The 11,504-nt window shown below is 44.2% G+C and overlaps 1 long non-coding RNA gene across 2 annotated transcripts; it reads right to left on the bottom strand.

The window, feature by feature from the left end:
- Positions 1 to 212: 212 nt before the first annotated feature.
- Positions 213 to 10,281, bottom strand: LOC309342946. 2 transcript variants are annotated; one of them, XR_014157041.1, is made up of 3 exons: positions 10,165 to 10,281; positions 9,909 to 10,049; positions 213 to 868 (listed from the first exon to the last, which is right to left on the bottom strand). It is a non-coding gene; the product is annotated as an uncharacterized lncRNA (long non-coding RNA). The 2 variants fall into 2 exon arrangements; XR_014157042.1 differs by lacking the exon at positions 10,165 to 10,281 and having other exon boundaries at positions 9,909 to 10,153.
- Positions 10,282 to 11,504: the final 1,223 nt, after the last annotated feature.

The raw sequence follows: 11,504 nt of genomic DNA, 5'->3' as shown, positions 1-11,504 counted from the left end.
TTTGTAAATCAACAAAATCTTTAATAAAAATACATTTTAAAAAAAGAGAAAAAGAGAATGGAGATTAACTGCGGGAGAACACCTGGTTTCATTTTCTGGGAACTGAAAATCTATGCCTCATTTTGTAAGGGTATCACAGAAGACTGACATTCAAAGTTAGAAAACGTAACAAAACTAGAAACTGGCAAATACTGAATAAATAATTAAGAAAATAAGATTGGCCATTGGCTTCATTGAACTGTCAAACATCGACTCATATTCCAAATACACATTTGTAAGAGATAAATACAAGAACTATGAATATCTGATTTCAGTATAGTGCCTCGCAACCATTAATAAGTTAAATGTAACAATTCTCTTTTTCAATACTGTTTGCAAGCAAAGTACCATGAGCAATAAAGGCATTATATGTGCAGAGTTAACAGGGACCATATGCCTTTTCTTTCCCTCTGTATCTTTTCATCCACTGATATTCTCAAAGAGAAAATGGAACAAAGCAGAGAGGATAGTTAATTGGGCATCAAAAGTCTCAGATGTTGTTTTATATCCAGGATCCTGAATATCAGCATCCGTCGTTTTGCATATATCAGAGGAGGCAAAGCCTGCTCCACATTTACGATGGCGCTTCTCAAGCACCGTCAAGTCCCCGTGCTCATGCAGTCATCTTCAACAAAGCTGGCTATACGGCTCCCTCCAAAGAGATCTGTGACAAGGTCTTCCTCCTGCAAATCAACACGACAGCTGGAGGGAGGAACATCAGAAAGCTCATCACGAACACTGTGGCAAAGATGACCAATACAATTGTCCACGGTGCCAAGATGGTTTCCACCATGGCTTTCTACTCGGCCGTCTTGGCTCAAACACGTACCTAAGGGAGAGGGGGGAAAAACAAAACAACCACACACCTCACATGAGTTTTCAAGATAGCTCCAGCAGCAATACCGGCTAACACCTCCAAAAATGACGTGAAAAAGAAATAAGTCTGAATTGAGCCTTTTCAAAAGGTTGCCAGTTGACCTGTCAATTCGCCTATGGCGTGATCTTTAAAGGAAGCCCTTCTTAGCCAGCCCACAACAGGAGGAATTTGCAGATCTGGGGAGCAGAGGAAGGAGTAGATCACTATCCATGCACCAGCCTCACGTTGTGAATAGTAGTTTCTGTGACCTGTGCCTGCCTGAGGACAGGGATGAGGAGCCTTGCGCAACCCGAGGGCAGCAACCAAATGTGGGTGGAGCACAGAGAATGTACATTTTGCCTTTCTGCACACACTCACACACCCTCCTCTTATCCTCCGTCCAGTCAAGCAAAAGGCATGATCAGAATCCAAGGGCAACATTCCAGCCAGGCAAAATTATTCAAGGAGGGTGTTGTTTAAGCAAGGCCAGTGAGGGCTGTCACCTGGGGAGGTGTGCGGCTAGGGAAGCAGTCTAGCTTGGGGGAGAGTCCCATGGGTCAGACTAGGACCAGCCCACCCATGAGGCAGGGTGAAGCAGCCAAGTCAGCACCCTTGTGAGCTCTCTGCCCACCCCGCTGCCGATTTCTGGCAAGATCTCGCCAGAAATGGGCGCTGATGCCTGAGCCACTTCTCCATGGGTGCCGTGGAGGTGGGGGGGGCACTTTGCGTTTCACTTCAAGTAACAAAACGTGACACGCTGGCCCTGGATCAGACTGAGAGGCCTGAAGAGGCCTTTGGTCTCTGCATGTGAGGTTTCACACTCCTGCCTAATGGTCTGCTGGCCAGGAGAAAGGACGAAAGAAGAGGACTCTGTTGAAAGTTGTATCCCTCCCATGTTTTTTTGTGGACTGCAAGAAGATCAAACCTATCTATTCTTAAGGAAATCAGCCCCGAGTGCTCACTGGAAGGACAGATCCTGAGGCTGAGACTCCAATGCTTTGGCCACCTCAGGAGAAGAGAAGACTCCCTGGAAAAGACCCTGACGCTGGGAAAGATCGAGGGCACAAGGAGAAGGGGACGACAGAGGATGAGATGGTTGGGCAGTGTTCTCGAAGCTACTAACATGAGTTTGACCAAGCTGTGGGAGGCAGTAGAAGACAGGAGTGCCTGGCGTGCTCTGGTCCATGGGGTCCCGAAGAGTCGGACACGACTAAATGACTAAACAACAACAACCCTGGAATAAGCATGAGGAAGTGTCCTTGGATGGAGATTTTTAAAACAATGAGGCATGACAACCAAAGCCAAAGAGAACTATATAGTGGAAGAAAACAAGTTCATTCTTCTGTCAACTAAAATAGTGGCTCAACACAAAAAGTTGCGGCGATATGTGAAGGAAAGAGAACACCAGAACATTAAGAAAACAATCTCTTGGCTTATTTTTTAAAAGCAACTTTCTTGGTTACCTAAGAAACATTGACAGGATTTGGGGAGCAGGGCAACTTAGATGCACTCTCAGAGCTTTCAGCCAGAAAACAAGAAGCAAAAGAATTGTTTTCAAAATGGACAAACTATGAATCTTGCTCAATGTGTAAATACTTAGAATGATCCATTCCTTCTCATTAATGACTTTTGTGTAGAGAATTCTGATACCATCATGTTTCTGTGGTCCATAAAAACAGATCCTGTTTGCTTTCCACTTGAAGATCTGTTTCTTTGTGCACATTGCCCTCAGAAACCCCTCCTTCCTTATTGTTTTGCCTGCTGAGTGTCCCCACTGGCAAATTGTGCAAACTATGCTTGAGAAGGGGAAAAGTCCTTCCTGGAGATCAATTTGCACTTGGAACATACATGCAAATGATACGTTGCTAAGTATGCAGGCATAATTAATTCTATGGCTTTGGAATGCTGTTAGTCAATGTGGGTTTTCTTTTTCTGCACCACACCATCATTATATAACTTTTAAATCACATGAAATCTTTTAACTGTGTAGCTCAGTGGTTGAGACTGCTGGCCTAATTTGTATGACCTGCTACGATGGTGGCACCATTTTTCTTCCCAGGACCTTAATCTTTCAGAGTGTAGTCACATGAATGATGCCAGTCAATTGGTGAGCATGTCATGATTGAGATGATGTCACAACAGTACACAGCCAATTAGAACTGGTTATGTGCTGATGTAGCTGTGGACAAGGAAATGTCAGGTTCTTCACTTAGATAGGAAGCAGCAGCTGTACAAATATAAGACAGGGGACACCTGCCTTGTCAGTAGTACACGTGAAAAAGATCTAGGGGTCTTAGTGGACCAAAAACTCAACAGCGTGATGCAGCAGCAAAAAATGGTAATGCTATTCTAGGCTGCATCAAAGAAGTATCATGTTCTGATCAAGAGAAGTCATAGTACTGCTCTATTCTGCCTTGGTCAGACCACACCTGGAGTACTGTGTCCAGTTCTGGGCACCAAAATTTAAGAAGGATATTGACAAGCTGGAATGTGTGCAGAGGAGGGCAACCAAGATGATCAAGGGTCTGCAACCCAAGCCCTATGAGGAACTGTTGAGGGAGTTGGGTATGTTTATCCTGGAAAGAGGAGACTGAGAGGAGAGATGCTAGCAATCTTCAAATATCTGAAGAGCTGTCACATGGAAGGTGAAGCAAGCTCAAACCAATGGATCCAAGTTACAAGAAAGGAGTTTCTGACTAAACACCAGGAAGAACTTCCTGACAGTTAGAGCTGTTTGACAGTGGAACAGACTCCCTTAGAAGGTGGTGGACTTAGAAGGTGGTTTGTAAGCAGAGCTTGGATGGCCATCTGTCTTGAATGCTTTAGTTGAGATTCCTGCACTGCAAGGGGTTGGGCTAGATGGCTCTCAGGATCCCTTCCAGATCTGCAGTGACATATTCCATTCTATTTCATTCTCCCACCCCCTAACAATCTCATCCCACTGATAATGCTTAGTTCTCACTGAGCTGTTTTGGGTTTCCTCCCCTTTAGGGATACAGATATAGATATAGATATAGATATAGATATAGATATAGATATAGATATAGATATAGATATAGATATAGATATAGATATAGATATAGATATAGATATAGATATAGATATAGATATAGATATAGATATAGATATAGATATAGATAAGATACATGTATATCTAAAACCTCCTTCTGGTGCTTGGAAGTACCATTCAGAGAAACAGATTACAACAACAACAACAATATTTATTACGGCCATACAGGTAAAAACAACACATAAATAACAGCTTGTGCACGTGGGGGAAAAAAACAGCCGCTAAAGCACCACAATAACAATAAAATACTATAAAATAGAATGGCATACTACGCCTTAGTTAGCTTGTAGTGCTCCTTGGCGTCGCTTTTGGGTAAGGACAGCGACCAGGAACCTAGCCACATTCAGGGTCGTATGGGTATCCTTATCCTGCAAGATTTGAGCAAGGTGGAATTTTGGTGGGGTACCCTCTAGTTTCTGTATGATTGATCCCAACAAATTTGCCCGTGGCACATTGAACAGGGGGCAAGTGAACGTGATGTGCTGGAGCGAGAAACAGATTGCTGTAGAAGTGTTGGGCGCAGATGAAATTTGGTTGCCCCCATTGTGTAAAGGGAGCAGACACCATGCAACATCATGTGGACTCTGGGAACATTGAGGCTTTTGCCGTTCAATTTCCGGCAATGAAAAATATATATCCCTAAACTGGTTTTCTAAAAGAGGCTGTAATATTCTATAAATGTATGCTTTTGCCCAATCACTCCATATTTATGCAACTTGTTTCATAATCCATTGTTAAACTTCAAAGGACTATTTTTGGAGTCATCTAAAGGTCACTTGGTTCACTTTGCTATTGACTATGATAGCCTCGAGCTGGGCACAAGGCAGAAGGCTCTCATGGATCCTCTTGTAAAATATGTTTGATGAACCGATGATTTTCATGATCATATTATATTATAATCATAAATATGTGTGACTTACAGAATCGGTTTTAGGAAAAAAAGACCTTTGTAGGATCACTCTCTTGGACATCCTTATTAGCAAACTAAATATGTAGTGTTTAACGATAGTTGAAAAGCTGAGCTTAAGAGTCAACCGTCTGTAAAACACAACACAGTTCTTTCTTACTCTCAGAGCAAACAGTGAGTTTCAGTTCCTTGTTTAAGTTTTCTGGTTGTTGTTTTTTTGGGGAGGGGGTTATTGCTGGAGCACAATTGCTTTATCTTTGAAGGATTCCAGACTCCAATGGAAACATTTTTCAGGTAACAGCTAATGGGGGGGGGGAGAGAGAGAAAGAGCTAAGCATCTCCCTTCTGTCTGCTACTTCTCTGCTGAGAATTCCCCCGATTTCCGAAGTGGCTTGTCAGCTAAGGGCCAAAGACTATGACAGTGAGAGCCCTGAATGGATCTCCCGATATCTTTCTATTTCACTAAAAACAGCTGTTGGGGTCGTGGGCTGATTTGGTTTATGGCCATTGCATGATCTTCAACTGCCCTGAAAATGCCGGGACTGTCACAAAAACCATTAAGCCATCACAGCTTCTCCCTATGTCATGCGGAGTCCCAAATTCCCATCTTTGTTGAGGTATGCTAACTGGAAATGGCTTCACACTGGGGAAAGCAGTAGGAAGAGAGGATTGCCAACTGACGCCTCCCCCTCCACCACTATCACCTCCTTTGCCACCACTCCTGGGAGTCGGAGAAGGTGAGGTGGGGAGAGACTTTTGCTGGATCCGAGAGAGGGACCAGGTTCGCCTGTGGAATAGCAGCAGTAGCAGTAAGGGGAGCAGGAAGGAAGCGCGAGGCAGTGGGGATTCTGCCACCTTCCCCGCTGTGGGAGGCTACAACACCCCAGCCTGGCAGGCCCCATAACCACCCATAAAGGTAAAGGCAAAGGGACCCCTGACCATTAGGTCCAGTCGTGACTGACTCCGGGGTTGCGGTGCTCATCTCGCTTTACTGGCCAAGGGAGCCAGCATGCAGCTTCTGGGTCATGTGGCCAGCATGACTAAGCCGCTTCTGGCGAACCAGAGCAGCGCACGGAAACACAGTTTACCTTCCCGCCAGAGTGGTACCTATTTATCTACTTGCACTTTGATGTGCTTCCGAACCGCTAGGTTGGCAGGAGCTGGGACCCAGCGACGGGGGCTCACCCCATCATGGGGATTTGAACCACCGACCTTCTGATCGGCAAGTCCTAGGCTCTGTGGTTTACCCACAGCACCACCCACGTCCCGTAACCACCCATACAGCTGGCCAAATAAAAAGGAGAAAGAGAGCCAGGTCAGGCCTGAAAAGAAGGTGGTGACTGGAGGAGACCCTGGGCAGCAGCAGGTCGTGGGGTGATGGGGAAGGTTCTGGTGGGTGGGGTGCAGGCAAGCCTGTGGGGGACTGGAGTTTGAGGGGCGTGGGGAGGCAATTGGGTTATAGGAGCCAAGAGTGGGGGCAGGAGCTAGCTGGGCTTCAGGTGGTGGTGGTTTGTATCATGGAAAACTTTAATAAAGATATTAACATGCAAAAAAATGAATAAATCAGAAAATTAAAATTAAAAGCTTCCCTCAGCAGTGATACTGATGTAGAATAGAATGTACCAACTTTCATATGAGGAATGTTGGAGGGTATGCCATTGTACGTGGGGTGGGGGTGGGGTTAAGTCAGTTGTTTTGCTGATTTAACTAGCTCCTTCTGTTAATTTCGCGGCAATGGGGAAGGGTACATTCCAGACAGATTGCACAAACCATGTCAAGCTTGGCCCCACAAATTTATGTTAAATAAATCCCTGCAGCACTTAAGTTAGACCAGATGTAGCTAAGATGGTGCCCTCCAGTCAGAAGCTGTTGGACTACAACTCCTATCATTCCCCCAGTCACTGAACATTCTGACTGGGGATGATGGGAGCTGGCATCCAACTACGCCGAAAAAGTGCACCATTTGCTTTCCCTGAGCTAGACCCTTCATTGGGAGTAATCCCCACTGAAATGAGAGCAACTTCCCCCCAAGCAGGTAGGACTGAAGTGCAGAAGCACTGACTTCTGCCCAGAATAATTGTGCCCATTGTCAATATGGCAGGCTGGTTTCCAGAATGCATTTGTTTATTGCTCTTTTGAGGGGGCCTTGCAGAACACTGTTATCTATTTCAATCAGAAACCATTTTGTGTGCTACGCTTTCTTTTCCTCTTTTCGTTTGAATAGCTATTCATCTCAGCAAGGAGAAACAATGCATCGTCTATATTTCATTTGTGAATGTGATAAGATAAAACAGAAAACCCCCTCTGTATTTCCATGGTTAATGTGCTAAGATAAAAATAGTACAAAGAAGCAGAAATACAGATTGAGTACCCAAGAATACTCATGCGTTTAACATATTCATTAACAATTATTATAGCTGTGCACAGAAAAATATTAGCCTGAGAATCTACCTCGTTGTCTCAAATAGGACATTGCCTCAGCTTAGCTGCTCAGATCGACCTCACATTTCACCTCATATCCATGGCATATGATTCATTGCCTTGCTTTCCAAAGTCTGAAATTGACTACAATGGAACTATATATAGATGCCTATAACCAATGCCATTTTTCTAGAAAAAGAGGTGCTGGAACTCACCATGAACACCTCCCTTGCTCTCTTACGATGGCAATGCCGCTTACCTGAGAAGTGCTGGAACTGAGTTCTGACAAATTCCAGCTGAAAAAAAAGCCCTGCCTATAGACTTTAATTTTTTTTTTGCATAAGTGTGTGAAGTTTGCTGTCAAAGTAACCTCTTCTGAGAGGTTAGAAATGTTGCGTTTCAGTGCAAATAGGCTCAGGGGTCCTTGGCTACACACAGTTAAAAGACTTTTTTTTAATAAAAAGGTTTAAGGACCTTCCCTGTGGTTTATGCTTTCAGTAAGGAGGGTAGGTGCAAGGGTTAAGAAGCCATAGACAAAATAAATAAATAAATAGAACAGGATTCAGCACTTAAAAAAACAAAACAAAACACCACTCATTTTGTTCCAAAGTCACTGTCTCCCTCCCCAAACCACTGTGACAGGAAGTAAAAAGGTAAAGGAATTCACAGACTGAAATATAGTGTTGTCAGTCAAATACCTACATCAATGTAGATGCCTGATAAGCATCTCAGAGGAGGGCATTCTGGTGGGGAAAGGCCAATGCAGAAAGGTTCTCTCATTGGTTGAGACCTTCCAAATTTCAGGAAGCAGGTGTTGGACAATTATTTTAGTGAAGGGTGGGGCAGAGGCAGATTTAGGGCAGTGTGTGGAGCGTAGAGGTGCTACAGGGCATTTTAAGCAATGGCGAATTTCAAGCACAGTGGTACCTTGGTTTGCAACCATTTTGGATTACAACCGTTTTGGATTACAAACACGTCAATCCCTGAAGTGTGTGTCCCTTTTTTTGGATTACAACCCATTTTTATTTTAATTACAACCAAATTTTTTCTTTGGAGGCCCTATTGGCGAAAGCACAACTTGGGTTACAACCTGTTTTGGTTTACAACTGGACCTCCGGAACGGATTATGGTTGTAAACCAAGGTATCACTGTATTAAAAACCACTTCACACTTACCGTTCCACTGCAACAAAGCACTTCGCCCTATTCTTAGAACAGCCCTGTGAGGTAGGTACACACATTTATCCAAATGTTGCAGACAAAGGCAGACAAACTCTAGGTCTCATGAAGAAATTCTGTTGCGTGGATGGGAAAGCAAAATGCATACCAGAGATGATAATCTTCCTGGTTCATTTCTCACTCGGTTAGTGACTCCATTGCGCTAAATTAATCGTTTTATGATGCTGCACTAGGAAATGCACTAGGTTTGTTTTTATGTGTGTGTGTGTTTTGCTTCATAGACATAATCAATACCATAACCATCCTGCAAGAATGACAGATGGGAGGATAATTTTGGCAGGTTGACTATTAATGATACTATTTAAAACCGTGAATTGTTCATGCGCCATTAGGATGACCAGATTCAAAGGAGAAGACAGATCCAGTTCTTTTAACAGCTGTGCAGACAGAACAATGCTGGTCAGCTTTGCATGCAAAGTTGAACCTACCCAAACTGCATCTTCTGCACCACTGTTAAAAACATTGGAATCCTACCTTGAGCTGTGCTGATCAATTTCTTTGGGGCCATTTGTTGTGTAGAATTAAAACCAAGCTCTCCTGAAGAGTGGGACGTGGGTGGCGCTGTGGGTTAAACCACAGAGCCTAGCGCTTGTCAGTCAGAAGGTCGGCGGTTCGAATCCCCACAACGGGGTGAGCTCCTGTTGTTTCGGTCCCTGCTCCTGCCAACCTAGCAGTTCGAAGGCACATCAAAGTGCAAGTAGATAGTAGGTACCGCTCCGGTGGGAAGGTAAATGACATTTCCGTGCACTGCTCTGGTTCGCCAGAAGCGGCTTAGTCATGCTAGCCACATGACCCAGAAGCTGTATGCAGACTCCCTCGACCAGTAAAGCGAGATGAGCACCACAACCCCAGAGTCGTCTGCGACTCAATCTAACGGTCAGGGGTCCCTTTACCCTTTACCCTTTACCTCCTGAAGAGTATTTTTTTGTGGGTAGAAGTTTCTCTGAAATTCCCTTGAGAGCAACACTGCATCATGTCGCATCCCTCCCAAGGCATTCTGGGAAGTGTGGCCAAAAGAAGCAGGGTCATTTAACAAGGGTCTTTCCACAGCTTCCCACTAGGCATATTTTGGTCAGAAGCCCACTCTGGTTAGGCAACAATTCCCTCCTCAAAATTTCAGATGATTCTCTTCTTCAAGAAAAAACACCAGAAATATCAGCCCCTGTTTTCTCAGGATAATAATATTTTCAGGCAAACGTGAGGAGGAGTCTATCAGAATAGGTAACCAAACATTTATTTTAAACCTAACCTTTTAGGAAAAGCAAGGCTTCCATCACAGTACCACACTAGGCTGCATTTATTGTAGTCGAGAGAGACAGTTTACCACACACAACACACACATAGTATAATTTAGAGGTCTGGTCTTTCCGGTCTTACCTGCTTTTATAAAATATTTTTGCCTCCACGTGCCTTTGATCTCGACTCAAGTTGCTCTTTGTTGTAGGTTTTTATTCAGGGTTGCCAAACTGAAGTAAAGCACATTTTCTTCCCGCAAAAGCTTCCAGCTGTTTAATGAAGCTGTCAAAAAGCAAGGGAGACTAGCAATCTCTAGGACACCAGGGATCAGGCAATAGCTGGTATTACAGTAGAAATAGACAACTATTTGGAGTAGGGTGCCCGTATCACCTCCCACCTGCTTGCTCTTAAAGCAACACCGTCCCTTTAGGGAAATTTCCATGCAGCTTTCCATCTGCTCCTGCTCTGTTTGCTTCCCACAGTTTGGGTGAAATACAAACTGGACAAGGTGGCTTTGCACCTCTCAGAGGTTTTACAAGAAGGACAAATGAGTCATTGGTACATTCTCGTTAAAGCCATTTACATTGGAGGTGGCGGGGATGCTGCTATAATTGATGTCGTGCTGTGTACGCCGAGCCAATTACTTTTCAGGAGCTGTAAAGACAACTGCTGAATTTGCTGGACTCTGGATTTGCCTGTGATTCGGTTTCAGATTTCTAACTGAAAATTGCATGCATCGTTAGCGTTTCCAGCTTTCCAAGTGATTACTGTTTTATTGATTTCCAGTATTATAAAAGGAGGGAGATACAAAAACAAAATCCCAACTTACTCCCCTCCTCCCTCTGGCACGGATCAGTCTATTTAAGCTTGCCAAAGTCCAGTCTTTAACTGCAACTTGAAATGTAGACATTTAGCTGGTGATCATGTTTATTATTGTGTTGGGAAAAGCTTTGCCTGTACACCATACTGCTCCTAAGGGTATGAGAGCAAGCACTAGTTGTTCAGTTAATCTGTATATTAATTTGGCTGATGTAGAAATTCAATCTATTCACTGCTTTGAGGGACATCTTTAGGAGGAAAAAAGGCTAAGGAGCAAACCCTACACAAATTTGGAGTAGAGTCCCTAAGATGGTTGGATAGTGCTTTGCATGCCTCCTTCTGGCAACTCCTGCAGCCAAGCTGGTGCCAAACGTATTGCTCTGTTTTCTTTTGGACCACATCAGTGAGGCCAAGAAGGGGGTCTTGTCGTCTGGGCAGCCCAGGACCTCCATACACACTGCCCAGGCTTGTACCCCGGGGAAGTCACTTCAGTGCAGCTAACACAGCAAAAACAACGCAGGGGGCAGCAGTTATGAGTTGCCAGTCTCTGCAGCCACAGCAGGCGCTGTGATTCTCCAGGAGTTTGGCTTCACCCCCAGGGTGACCATGTCTTTGGAGGAGCCCACATAAAAGCACTCCCCACCCTGCTGCTGTCATACCTAATGGGCTCTTTGGTAATCCTAGGATTTGACGGGATGCTTTTATATTTAGAGATGGCTGTGTGAAAGTAGTTTTCCACATAGTTCTAAAGGACTTAACTGCCTGATAAGGCTGCTTCAGATGGAATTCCTAGAATGTGGGAAGGAAAACCTCCTTTGTAGGGTTGTTATTGTCTGACTCAGAGGAGGTGCCTATGTATTTAAGATTCTAGTTCTGTTACAGAGATGCACTGCACCAATCCCTGCCGTATTATAATAA

Source organism: Podarcis erhardii, assembly GCF_964252035.2.
Source record: "Podarcis erhardii genome assembly, chromosome: 5".
Taxonomy (NCBI): domain Eukaryota; kingdom Metazoa; phylum Chordata; class Lepidosauria; order Squamata; family Lacertidae; genus Podarcis; species Podarcis erhardii.
This window is presented reverse-complemented; position numbering and strand designations above follow the sequence as displayed.